At 35.6% G+C, this 13,778-nt stretch overlaps 1 long non-coding RNA gene across 2 annotated transcripts; it reads right to left on the bottom strand.

The window, feature by feature from the left end:
• Positions 1 to 5,641: 5,641 nt before the first annotated feature.
• LOC121263234 lies at positions 5,642 to 8,041 on the bottom strand. Of its 2 annotated transcripts, none has more exons than XR_005940203.1 (3): positions 7,339 to 8,041; positions 7,124 to 7,203; positions 5,642 to 6,038 (listed from the first exon to the last, which is right to left on the bottom strand). It is a non-coding gene; the product is annotated as an uncharacterized LOC121263234 (long non-coding RNA). The 2 variants fall into 2 exon arrangements; XR_005940204.1 differs by lacking the exon at positions 5,642 to 6,038 and adding an exon at positions 6,777 to 6,814.
• Between the last annotated feature and the right edge of the window lie 5,737 nt (positions 8,042 to 13,778).

Raw genomic sequence — 13,778 nt, 5'->3', positions numbered from 1 at the left:
TGACACTTCCAGTATTCCAGATATAAGAAATATAATGTAACATTCACCACTCTATCGGCAATGAACCAGGCAACTCGCTTCTCAATTGATAGGGAAAACAAGAAAATGGGAAAAAAAAGAAAAAATCAATAGACAAACTTGGGAGCCTTTGTAAATGTTTGACAAATTTATATGATCACTTTTTTGAGACCTGAGGGGTGGGGGGCCTACTTCATGCAAAAATACTTAAAAAAAGTATCATCTAATCCATCTCTTGTGAGTTCTAGGGCCACGCTAATTTGGACCAAGAAGGCGAGATGACACTTCTTTAAGAATGTTAGGCCCTGTGGAGCAATTCATTTGTGGAGCAATTCATAAGTGCCGCATATACAGTATACAAAACTTTGGCTTGAATTAAATCATGTTATGAATGAGGTCCTTGTATATGTGTTACTCCAAGTTCAGAGATACGAGTTAGACCATGCATGCATACTTACTGTTTCTAAATAAATTTAAAGTTGATACTTAATTTACGGTTGTCATGCTATTTTGGAGCCTTTAGCACTTCATCTTAGGTGAATGATTGGAGAGGGAAAATATATTATAAATAATCGTGGCAAGCATCCAAGTGTGAAAACATGAGCTTGTATAAAGCATCAATGCATTAGGATAATTACATTTCGAACATTCCACGATGCTCACTATGTGCTATTTCGTTTCAGTGTACTTACACCCATTGGTATACGGACATTGATGGACATTATAATTGCATGTAATTAACTAGGATCAGTCTTTGGTTTTAACTACTAATTGGTTGCTTGCTCTTGCCTCGAGAAAACCAGAGTTACCAACTTGAGTTACTTTGTTACTCTGATGGTTGTAAAGCCTTATAAAAAATATATATATATTGGTCAAAGGGCAAGTGCTTTTTTTTTTTTTTTGGGGAGGGTTAATACACCTTTCTAGGAATCAGAGACATGATAGCGTAAAAGGAAGTGGTTCTAAAACACCTTTCTAGGAGTTGCATGGTTGCTGATCTCTTAACGAAGCCTATTGCAAGAGATGTCTTTGAGGCTCATGTTAGAAATCTAGGACTACGTAGACTGTAAATGTAATTTGTGTTTCAAATAACATTGAGATGTAACCTTTCATTTGGGATATTAATACAATATGATTCAGTTCTTGTCTTTATCGTATTGTTTTATAATACACACACACAAGATATGTCAACAGGCTTAGATCGGCTCACTCACACGAGCGATCGCCTCTAGCGCTTAAGTAGTAAGTAGAGATGAGACATTGTGTCCCTAGGTACTTGTCCAAAGGGATAAGTTGGTTGACACAAAGTTATGTCGCCTTAGTAGGAGCTAAGATGAGATTCATTGATAGGACTATGCATGGGTTACCCCACTATCCATGTAGCCTGTAGTAAGCCAGATGCGAATTCTTCTTTGACGTCTTGGAGGCGTGCAAATAGAGGAATTCGGGTTAGACGCTTAAGGAGCGGCTAAACTAAGATCTGTACGGTGTTGATATAGACATATGCCCTTTAAGAAAGAGAAATCCACCGTAGCATGTGTTTCATACTATATGTGTTTATTCGACCATATAAGGAAGTGAGTAAAATGTTTCCCTCTTTCTCACTGTGTGAGTCTCATTTGTTAAATGTATTTTACTTTTGACTATGTCACGAGATGGAGGTTGTGATGTCTGCTACTTTGGCATGCTGTCTATGACCATGATTGATACGGTCTAAAGAGGCATTGTTGGGAAAGCGGTTTGACCAAAATTGAGTGATATGAGTGCAAAGGGAAGACTCTTCGATATCGTATCTTCGATAGTGTTTGCTGACGTCATACAATGACGCTACATCATGGTAGCGGCTAAAGGTTGTGAACACATTGAAATGATTTGGGGGTAGTCAAGCATTGTTCTGAGTTTTTTTTTTAAACTCAAGAGGGTTTGAAAATGCTTGATCTTGATGTGATCAAATGAGTCCAGGACATGACCAGACACTTTATGGATGTTACTATACTGGTCTTCTCTGGGAGAGATTTGGTACATGTACTCCCACCTTTTTACAGATGTGCTTGGTGGTCACACGGCCTATTTATTTGTATGAACAAGATTGAGAATATTAGAGAGATGCAGACCTGGGGTCATGCCCACTATGTGCGAGTGGGAGATGTAAGATGGAGGGGTGCCCACGTGGGGCTAACCCCCTCCTAAAGGCAAAGTGTAACGCATGGCCATGCGTTACTTGCTTATAATGCATGGTTTTAAGCCATGCGTTACGACAATTGAAGGCTGGCCTTTAAGGCCAGCCGTGTGTAGGAGGACTATAAATAGTCCTCCTCAATTGTTTTTTTTTTTTTTTTGTGATGATTACAAATACACAAAATCTCTCTCTTTTTGTTCTCTCTTGATAAGATATTTAGGCTGTGAATTTGTTAAGTGTTACTCTAGTTTTATACTACGTAGTACACTTCGCCACTAAGAGGAAAAGCTTGTGATTTGTCAATCTGGAAAAACTTGTGGAGCAATTTTATAAGCTGAGCTTGAGGTATTTTTTCCGCTGTGCTTTCTAACACGAAGAATAGAAGATAAACTAAGAGAGAAAGAGACAAATGCTCAGAAAGTTGAGACTGAACAAAATTTGCGGAGGGTCGAGAATAGAAATGCATGAATATTATTGTGTTTGTACTGGGTTGTATCAATTATAATAGTTTCTGCTTTGTTCGGATAAACTATAGGGCCCATGTAAATAAGTGAATATTTTCTTTATTTTTCTTGTATGGATCAACTGTAATGGTACTCCCCCCTGAATTAGGCAAACCCTAATTAGGTACTTGATCGGGCATTTTGTTGTATATGGGGAGTGGAACTGTGGAAGCTATGAAAAATCTAGTGTTTTTGGTCACTTTTCTGAATCTGCTGGGCTATATAGATTTTTTTTCCAATCTATTTTGGTCACTTTTAAGCTTATCTATGACATTTTTCATCACATTTTTTCTCAATCTATTATAGACACAGGATGATAAGTGGAACATGCTCAGAACATCGTCTATATAGATTTTTTCCCAATCTATTATACACAGGATGATAAGCGGACAAAAATCTGCACAAGTTATATAGATTTTTTTCCAAACTCATGGATGCACAGAAACTAATCAATTGAACTGACATTGAAAGTTTGATTGATTTCATATACAAGTTTTGTATGGTAAGCTTAACAACATGTACTCCCAATTCCTAAGGAATCACAAGCTATACATATTCACAATACACAGTCTCCACAACGATTATATACACAAAATTCATCCACAACTGAACACAAAACCATTTACACTGCCATCAAATAACCATCCTTAGATTAAGTCATCTAGTAAAATACTGAGTCATAATATTCATTCCAATTGAATACAACATTACAAAGCAGCTTATTACGACCTAAGTAGTCTCATAATATTCATTACAAAATCCAATATTCCAAAATCCGAGATTCTAATCTAAGTAGTCTCATTTTCTTGTGTCCTCCAGTGTGCATACTTTTAACACTAATCTAACTTTTCCTCCACCGTACAACATATCAAAACCACCTGAAAATATCACAAGACAATGTAAATAAACCTTACAATTAAGAAAATATTACATTCAGTGCAAGGATTATTAACCAGGCATAAAGCAAGAAATATTACAGATTGGTTTCCTTCGAACTCAATCAGACTAACATGTCGTGTTAGAATATAATACAAACCACAAACATTACTTACTTTATGTGGGTCCTTTTGAAAAAATAATGAAACGGGAATTAAATTACTTAAAATTTGATGATGGAGTTGACCTTTTCACTTATTCTTGTAGATCTCCTAAGGGTCTCACTAGTACCCCAATCGAACTCTGATATTGCAGGACTACCAATGTGTGATTTTAGGTACTGCTCTAGTTGTTTTTTGTTATTGGTCTCCTCTCCAGTAAGAGCAATGAACACAATCTCATTCTTCCTTGGTACTGCTCTAGTTGTTTTTTGTTTATTGTTATTGTGCTTCAATCCATTGCAAGTGAAACAGTGCATTCCAATATATATTTTATATACATATTTTAAGGGCACTTTAAATATATATTTTTAAAATTATAGCAGTAAAACCAATTAACTTGTTTTATCCAATATCTCTATCGGCAAAGATAAATGACAGTTTTTTAATTGTTTATTAATAATTTAAAAAAAGAAGTGGCTGAGTAGAATGCATAAAAGATAAATGATAGCAACCTTTCATTTGCTTCATAAAAAGAATTTCCAACTGAAGAATGCCAGTCCATATCAAATAAACTTGAGTGAGCAGATGCATCTCTAGTTTCCTCATCATAAATATTGTAACTTTTCAGGCTTTGGTCCTCTTACATGCAACCCGGAGACAGCCTGTTAGAGATTGAAGACACCAAGTTATAAAATGAAAGCCAACTTACTGTTGTTAGACTATAAACAGATGAAGCTGAACTATTGGAGAAAAGATCAGCTCAACCAAACATAACTATTTCGTCAAAATAAATCCAGAACTAATTATGAAGTATTCTGAATTTTGTTTGAAAGAATTTTAGAGAAAATAAAGGGCTAAACAAAACATGTAAACTATAAACATAATCTTAAACTATAAAAGGTCAATCACAGCCACCTCTGTTTTGTATCCAGTCATGAGCCAGCTAGCTCAAGACTAGAATATGTAAAATCAACTCAGATTAGCTAAAGAAAACTTAATCAGACCCAAGAGATCATATGTAGCTTCTAATAAAGTTTTTTTAAAGAAAAAAAATACCTATTTGCTTAATAGTTGTCAAAATTCTCACAATCACTCAGTTTTTGATATGATATTATAAGGTCTAACTCCACTAACTCAAGCTTTTGAATTAGTTCTGTATAAAAATGTTTGTCAAGCCCCACAAATAAAACCCACAAGTGTTAGCACCCTCACTAACCCAAATGTCCCAATAATTTCAATTTCTGGTAGCCACATTGCATTTCATGACTTCCAGACCAGCAAATATGGTACTTTTATTGACTGCAAAATTTAAAGAAATAGTTTCAGAATAAATAAGAAAGGGGGAGTGCAGATTTCATTTCCAATATTTCATTTCAACTGCCTATATATATATATATATATATATAGCAAGCAGAGAATCCACTAATGTGAATATGGTTAGGCAGCCATGCATTTTTTTTAAACAACTCAAATATTTTCCAGAATCTGCTTGCAGGAACCAAAATTTTCTATTGTTGCAAACAACACCATTAACTAAATAATTGTTCTTTAAACAAGCCATAAAGGAGCTGGTTTCATTCAAGTATGATTTACTAATTGAAGCTGTATGGCTTCTAACCAAAAGAGGCAGAGAGAAGGAAAAAAAAAAAGTTAATATTATGTGATTGAAACGCATTTACTTTGCATCCATATTCCACATGAATCTTAAACTACCTAAAAGGTAAGCTAATCACCTTAGATTTCTCTAATTTGACAATAAAAACTCACATTTTGAGAAAACCTAGAAGCAAATCACCCATCATGTACAATAATTTGCAAAAATCTGAACCACTTGAGACAAAAATCAAATTGAAAAAGCATCTATATATAAAGATAGAGAAACCGAATTGAAGATGAACAAAGAAGTAAACTAGAAAAAAGAAAAATAAGGCACCAAACAAAGTCATTCAAAATCAACTATAGAAAAGATATCCCGTGCATTAGATTTCCTTTTTTTGGCCTGAAATTACACGATAGATACAGGAGGATTATATTATAGGTTAGCAAGAATGCGTAGGTGCATCTGTTCCAAACTATGACATTTTATTGTTGAAACATGCATCAACGAAACAAGTCTGTATTGAATTAGTTACTGAAGAATAGAACCTATACTTCATTGAAATGCAGTAAAAGCAATAAAAATGGTTGAAATATGATTTGAACTTTTATATGAGATCTGTACACACCTTGAGTCTTTGTTTACTGTCTTTATCTCAGAAATTAAAAGCCCCATCTTACCCCAAAGTTGGAAAAGTGATGCACCTAAAATAGAAAAGGCAGATAAGATCTTAAGCGGCAAGAGATTTATAGATAGAAATTACTAAACGGTTCAAAATGAGTTCAAGGACTAGTGAAGATGTGAGTTTTCAGTACAACCAAATGCAATCAAATAAATAACTTACAAAGAGATCTAATGGCAATACAGAATCTTGCAGGATGAAAATTTAGAGAATTGATAGAGTATTATATCTCATTGTCATCCCAGCTTTGTCAATTTTCTGTTTACAATTTTCTTTGAGTACTCAACCAGGCTGCTTACAATTTTCTATTCTTCTTATACAAACAAAACTCCACTGAACATGACCCAAAAAAATGCACAGGGGAGTTTTTTTGGATCAAACGTTCAGATCAGTGGGTCTTATAAATTGGATACACACTTTATACCGTGTTAAAATTTTCATCTCAAGTAAAGAAGGCAATATCTCCTCAGTAACCCCTCTTCTTGATACTTTTTTTTACAAGTACCTCCCTTCTTGATAAATTAAATGGACAAGTATCTTGTTACAAAAATCGATCATCCTACATAAATAAAAGCATGCAAAAAAAGGTCATACAAAAAAATACAATGAAAGAAGAGCAATCAAACCATTGCAAAGATCATGAGATGCTTTTAGAACTCCAAGAATAGGTCATGGTAGCAATATGCTTCCATGATTGATCAAATAAATTTCAGTTTGTAATCTAAAGATGCAAAACATGAAGCATACCGTAAGTAATTTGTAAAACATTGATTCAACATCTTCTCCAACATAACATGCCTGCAATATTAAAACAAAAGGCAATTAAAGCATTATTTGCCTCCTCCACTTGAATGTAATGACCATAAATAAACAAATACATCCCAGAAGAATGTAGCCAAACAAAATCATTAAAGTAATATTAGAGCAAGCCAACTTTTACCTTTCCAAAATGAAGTTCGCTTGCAATTGAGTCGGTAGTAATAGATAACAATCAAGCTAAAAATTCACTAAAGTGATACTGGTTTTTCCACGTTCAGTAGGCTAACATTCCATGTTTGCAAATTTTTTGATAATTTCAATAGATATATCAATGAGAAACAGGCATACCTGTGTCAAAGTTGTTGCATCAGCGATGACAAAGGGCACATTCACAAATCGAGCTAGTGTTTTTGCAAGCAGTCTCTTCCCTGATTCACAACATGTAGGTCAGATTGGTAGCTTGATCTTACAATTTCAGATGACATGACATGAAAACCATAGGACACAAAAAAAATTCAAAATAAACTGAAGAAAGAATAGGAAGCATGTACAAAAAATATTACCTGAAACTCATTCAAGTAGTTGATGCCTCGGACATTGTTCCATGAAACTTCAAATGGAATAAAGCCATACATTGTCCTATGCAACTCGCTACTAACAAGAGAAGACTCACGAAGTTTTTTAACAGGTAGCAGAACCCTCTTATGTGACAATGTTACCGCATCAATCAGCGAGAACCATTTCTTGAGCTTGTCTGATTTACTAGTGTAAATCACTGGTATTAACTGTTTGTCGTGAAAATTCAAGAAAATCCTATATTGGGTTGCCGTGAAAATTCAAGAAAAGGAAAAACCCCATCATGAATCTAAAACTATTAACTGTTTTATGATCTGGGTATGACTAAAACAACAATATCGCATCTTCCAGTTGAGTTGAACTTTTCAGTTCATGTTATTTTCAAAGAAAACATAAAGGGAAGCAAACATTAGAAGAAGGCCAAATGTAGAGTAGAACTTACTCGGGGAGGGCGAGGAAGCCGCACGAGGAGACTCGGGGAGAGGATGGGAGGGTCGACGGGGGCGTTGCTGGGTAGAGTAATTACGTGGTACTTACATCCTCACAAGGCAGAGAATAAATCGGTCTCCACTTACCTTTTCAAACTATGCAATCTTGGTTTGGGTAGAGGGAGGGTTGCTCAGAGTGGCAGTGTCGCCGATGGCGGTGGGCAGAGCAACGACGCGATGTGAGGGAGGGAGGAAATTTTCGCGCGGGACAAATTCAAATTAATTGGAAAAGAAGAAAACAGTATGATGAAAATGCATGTTTTAATTTTCAGGTATTCTTAAAAAAAAAAAAAAATTATAAACAGTACAGCCACGTTAGGTGTGCAAAGTGTGTACCCTACAGAGGATGACCCGTAATACTACTCTTAAATCTACTCAAAAACTCTTGCCATTAGCTATTGTGCAGCATCAGCTAAAAGCACACCTTACGTGGCACTGAATTCTTTTTTCCCTCCCCCTCGATGTGGCTCGTTCTTCTCTCACTCATTTGAAATTTTCTTTGAGCATCGTCATCCTCTCACCACCACCACCCCACGCCCACCACACCCCCCCAAGTTCCCTGCCCACTCGACGCAATGCACAGCTTCGTCTTCAACCTCAAGCCTGACAGAAGCCCTCAGTCCCCAAGCGTGCGAAGCTTCCAGTCCGCACTCCCGACCCCAAGCACCTTCAACCTCAGCCTAATGGAAGACAAAGTCCCCAAGCAGCGAAGCTTCCAATCCCGTGACGGTGGTGCCTTCTTCTTCTTCATTAATTTCTCTGTGATTCCCCCCCCCCCCCCTCCATTCACCCTCTCTGTGATTTCTCCCAAATAAATCCATCTCCCCTCTCCCTTCATCCTTTAACTGGCGAGCATCTCAGTCCCCCCTGATGCGATTTCTCACATCTCAGTCATGCGAGCCTTTGTTCCAGTCCCGCGACCTGTTGTTCCAGTCCTGTGACGGTGGCGCTCCAGACCATACCGAAGTCCACATATCTGCGGAAACAGTTAAAAGTATTTTCATATATTTTCATGAATAATCTTCTTCATGATGAGATCTATCGTTCATATATAGAAATTTGTAATTTTGCCCCTAATTTACTGAAAGTAGTCAATCTCTGGATTGAATGTTGATGTCGATCTCTGTAGTTGATCTCAAAATCTAGGGTTTGTACCATCATTTATTCCTTCAATGCAATGGATCTACACGATGAATAATACGATTGAAGGAATAATACGATTGCTCACACCGTTTAATTCAATGATTCTCCCTCTTTCTCTCTAAAATTCTTGATGATGGTTTGAGATATACTGCAATGTGTAGATTTACGAGAACTATCGTTTCATATACATATATTTGTTAATTTTTACTTATCAAAAAACATATATTAGTTAATTTCTTTAGAAATCTCGTAGTTTCTTAGTGTTTGCTTATCATGATTTGTTTAATTTTGAGTTGCGGAGTACTGAGTCATCTCTCTTTAGTTGCTAACTTTTTTATGTTGCCTTCGTAGCCTTTTAACTTTGTCACCCGTGTCCAATTCGTTCCAGACCTATCTTAAATTGTGTTGATAAATTTTATTTGACTTTCCTAATATGAACATTCAGTGAATCAATTTGATACTCCCAAAAACCACATGAACCCAAAAGTCTTAATTAAGATAACTTACCTGGAATAATCTAACTTCATATATATGCATATATATATATATATATATATATATATATATATATATGATCTGGTGGTCATTCTTTTTTTAATTTAACGATGCCCTTAAAAATGCACCCAATGGATCTATCCTTTGATCATAATATACTAATTATATCAACTTAATTTAATTAATTTGCTTAGGAATATTAATGTAATAAGAGATAGCGTACCAAAAGCAGACATATTTTTTCTCCTTCATATGTTACCTAGGCAGTTCAAAGGATGACAAAATAAGATCCCATACACTGGATGATACAAGACTTATTTTATTATGCTAAGTGTAGGAAAAGTTCATTTTTTATTACCCAAACATTTTTTTAAGGATCTGTGTTTTAAGGCCTGAACCTTTGTCTGGATTTTTAATGTCTCTGATTCAACTGAAAGCATGATACGTTGGTTGAGCAAGATTTCATAATCATGGATAATTTAACTTGACAAATAACCAATGTTGTTAATTAGCATATTGAGTTTTATTTTTTATCATTTTAATTAAATGTTCATTGTGTGCAGGGAGAAGCGAAATGCAAATTTTTCGTTTGGACGGATATACTTCACAAACTAGAGGAGAACATTCGTACAAGAGAGAATAAAGTTTGGAAGATGTGGAATGACGTATTGTTGCGCAAGTATGAAGTTTGAAAAAGGGAATATAAAATACGAGAGAGAGAGAGAGAGAGAGAGCTCTTCAGAAGGAAAAGTGAAAATTATTGTGTTTGTACTGGGTTGCCACATTCGTAATAATTTTCGTTTGGTTCGGATAAATAGTATGTGAATAACACGTTGTATGGAGTAGATGGAAATTTTTTAATGCACCAACTGTAATGGTACTTCTCAAGTTGTGACCTTTTTAATGACCTTTCAATGAACAGTTGTGTAATGAAAACAGTTTAGCTCCAGACTACTTTCCTTACTTTTCAATGAAATCTGTGTACTTTTCAATGAAATTTGTATAGTCAATTTTGGTAACATTATGTTTATTGTATATTGGGTCTACATTTGTAAAATTGCGCAGACATTAGGACTGAAGAATGATGCCTAAATGGTGTCCACTTGAAGGCTCAAGCTTACTTCACTCAAAATATATGCATATATAAGATTCCCTGTTATGTTACTCAATTAACCCTCTATCAGTCGAACACCATTTACATATGATCTTTCTCTTTTTGTTTGTGCTCTTGAGTCTGAACAATAGCAAACCATTAAAACACTACAAGAGACAACCATTAAAACCATTTTGCAATCTTGCCAAATTCCCTCATCTCATTCACATGAAATAAACTTATACAGAGATCAGTGCATGCTTAGTCTCCAACAGGTACAAATTAAAGTTGTACAAGAATGAAATACATGGCAAATGAAAATCCTTGTCTTGTCTTTCCTTCTAATCTTGTCAAAATCCTCCATTCAAAAGAAGTGACACAAAGCCAATCAAAATACTTGCTGGAATGTTACCAAAGTTCAAATCCAGATCTGAAAAATGACAAATACAAACAGATCAAAGACTGAAACCCATAATCAGGAAAATATGTCTCATGATAAACCATAACAAGAAATTTTCAAGTTAGGATCCAGAAAACATAGAAACTGAAGTAAAAATCTGAGAATCATAGAAGCTGTTTATGATGGGTTCCTTACTATTGGAATTCACAGTATCACTTGGTTTATGATGGGTTCCTTACCATTCAGATAATCCTTAAAACCAAAATCATCCAAGCTACCAGTAACAACCTCCAAACCCAACATTGAAGATGGAATTGCTCCAGGGGGCCTCTGAAACCTGCAATTATTTCCAAAACAATAACAATCATGAAAGCAACAAAAGCATACAATAGAACTCATACACGTAAAGATAGGAAAAATACATAGGTTTCCATATCATAAATGTCTAGATTTTAAAGAGTGTAGAAATTGAAATGCTAGCCCAAAAAAGAAGAAAAGAAAAAGATAGAAGAATGTGAAGCACATAACTTGCTGCACATACAAAGATAAACAATGAGAATATTCTTTTATAAGTAATTAAGAAATTGTTAATAAATGCAAAAGGTGCAGTCTAAGTGAACAAGAAGTATATAAATGAAAAATAAGAATTCACTATGCCTTTGAAGTGAGGTTGAAGTAAGTCATAGGTTCATTATAGTCTAAATTATGTGCGCTTGTGACAAGATTCAATCATTTATTTTTCTTCTGGCTACCCTATAAGACAATCATAATAAAATATAAATGTGCACTAGTGAAGCAACATCCAAAAAGTACTCGAAAGCCACACAAAATCTGAAACTCAAGAGTCTTGGTTACCTTCTCTTGTGCATAAAAAAAAAGGTATACAAGATTCATAGAATTGTACAAAGCAAGAAACAAATACGTGCTTTGAGTCATTTGCATAGAGAAGTTGCTAGGAACGTAGTATTTTCAGATAATCCTCAACACACATGATACAGGACACCCAACTTTGATTCCTCAATTATTCATGTCTCAACACCTAAGCATTACTTCACATAAACAATTCCATTAAAGAGCCATATATATACTTTCATACATGGTTAGGCTTTATGTGTCAAAAGACCTTCCTCAAAGAACCGCTTCAACCTCTCACCTATACAAATTAACAAGCAGGGACCCTACCCAATAAAATCACTCATTTTAAGACCTAAGACGTAATAAGACATTTAATGTATACCATTTCAAGGGCCATCAAGGTTTTGAACTCAAAACTAAACCCCACAGTGTCATTCAAGCTTACAATTGTAATCACCATAGACTAAATAACTCAAATTGTGCATATTAGCCTAGACCACTCTGCATCACTTTTGAATAATGGCCCAGACTCCTCTGCAGCACATTCATCCTCAGTACCGCAACATACACCTACATCACAACAGGAAAATGCTTCTAGAACGTCACTGTAGAGTACAGTTAGCTCGTTGTTATCCTCTACTGTGTTTTTTGTTATTCTCTGCTGTATTGACAACAACTTTTGATTTCTTTTTGATTCATTATACAGTCTATATATACATAGACTCAGTCATTGATATTTTATCCTGAATACAATGAAGAATTTATTCCTTGAGTTCTTATATCAAACAGTGCATATTACAACGTGCAAGCTCTGTAAACTTTCTAAGATTCAGTGATAACCCGAACACCATAACACAACAAGGGGTCAAAAAATCATACCGAGAAAGAATTTGCTTGTCAAGATCCAGCTTTAGGGGAAATGCACTTCCGTATGTGTTCATCAAGACCTTCCTCTTAATCTCTTCCTGTGTGCTCCTTGCCTAACAGATCCTCATAAAAACAAAAACAAAACTCAAATTACAAACCCGGCATTTCATAAGAGAGAATAACATAAAACCGTGACTATTAAATCGAGTTATATATATAGCTCAAATTTGATTTTTTCACAGAAAGTATTTCTAAAAACTTTTACTCTCCCTAAAAAAGAAACAAAGACTTAAGAGAGTGCACGCACACGTCAACATATATCATACATGACATGAATAGTGTTTCAGAGGTCTCAAAGAGGGAGAAAAAGCGTAAGATTATTTAGCAAAGAAGTAATTTTCTCTATCTCTAAGTCTAATTGGAAACAACGGAGGGTGAGATAACGTCATCTGCATTCACAACCTGTTCATATATAATACAAAAGAAATAATCTTGGCATAAAAAAATCATGACCCTCTAATGAGAATGCCTACAAAATTGTAACAAAAAAATCAAAAGAAATGAGCGGTGGAGTTGCTGAAAGATGGGCGACGAAACAGAGTTGGGTGGTGCTTCAGGCTAGGCGGCGAAACAGAGCAATGAAGTTACCTGGTCTGTGGGGAGATTCAATGAGGGGCCGTTTCAGGCTGGGTGGCGCTAGGCAGAGAAAGGCCTACGACAATTGCGTGCTGGGCGACGAGAGGGACTTGCGATGACGATTTCAAAGATCGTGTTGGGCGAAGAGAGGGACAGAGACGACAATTTCAAAGACTTGGTGGTTGGCGACGAGAGGGACGACGATGACAACGACGATTTCAAAGTCGGTGTTGGGCGACGAGAGAGGGCGACACGGGCGTGGTTTCTCTTTCTCAAATGTGAAAACACTACCGAAAATGGTGCATTTCGTAGGGAAAAAAACGAATTGCCACGTAAGCGTGTAAAATTGCACACTGCTATAGTGACTGATCTCTATCAAAATTAAAAAAAATTCAGTGCCATATAAGATGTGCTTTTGGCTGATACTAGGAGTTTTTGTTTAGATTTAAA

The sequence above is a fragment of the Juglans microcarpa x Juglans regia genome, chromosome 4S (assembly GCF_004785595.1).
Source record: "Juglans microcarpa x Juglans regia isolate MS1-56 chromosome 4S, Jm3101_v1.0, whole genome shotgun sequence".
In the NCBI taxonomy this organism is placed as follows: Eukaryota; Viridiplantae; Streptophyta; class Magnoliopsida; order Fagales; family Juglandaceae; genus Juglans; species Juglans microcarpa x Juglans regia.
The sequence above is the reverse complement of the archived record's forward strand: the minus strand, read 5'-3'. Positions and strand labels throughout refer to the sequence as shown.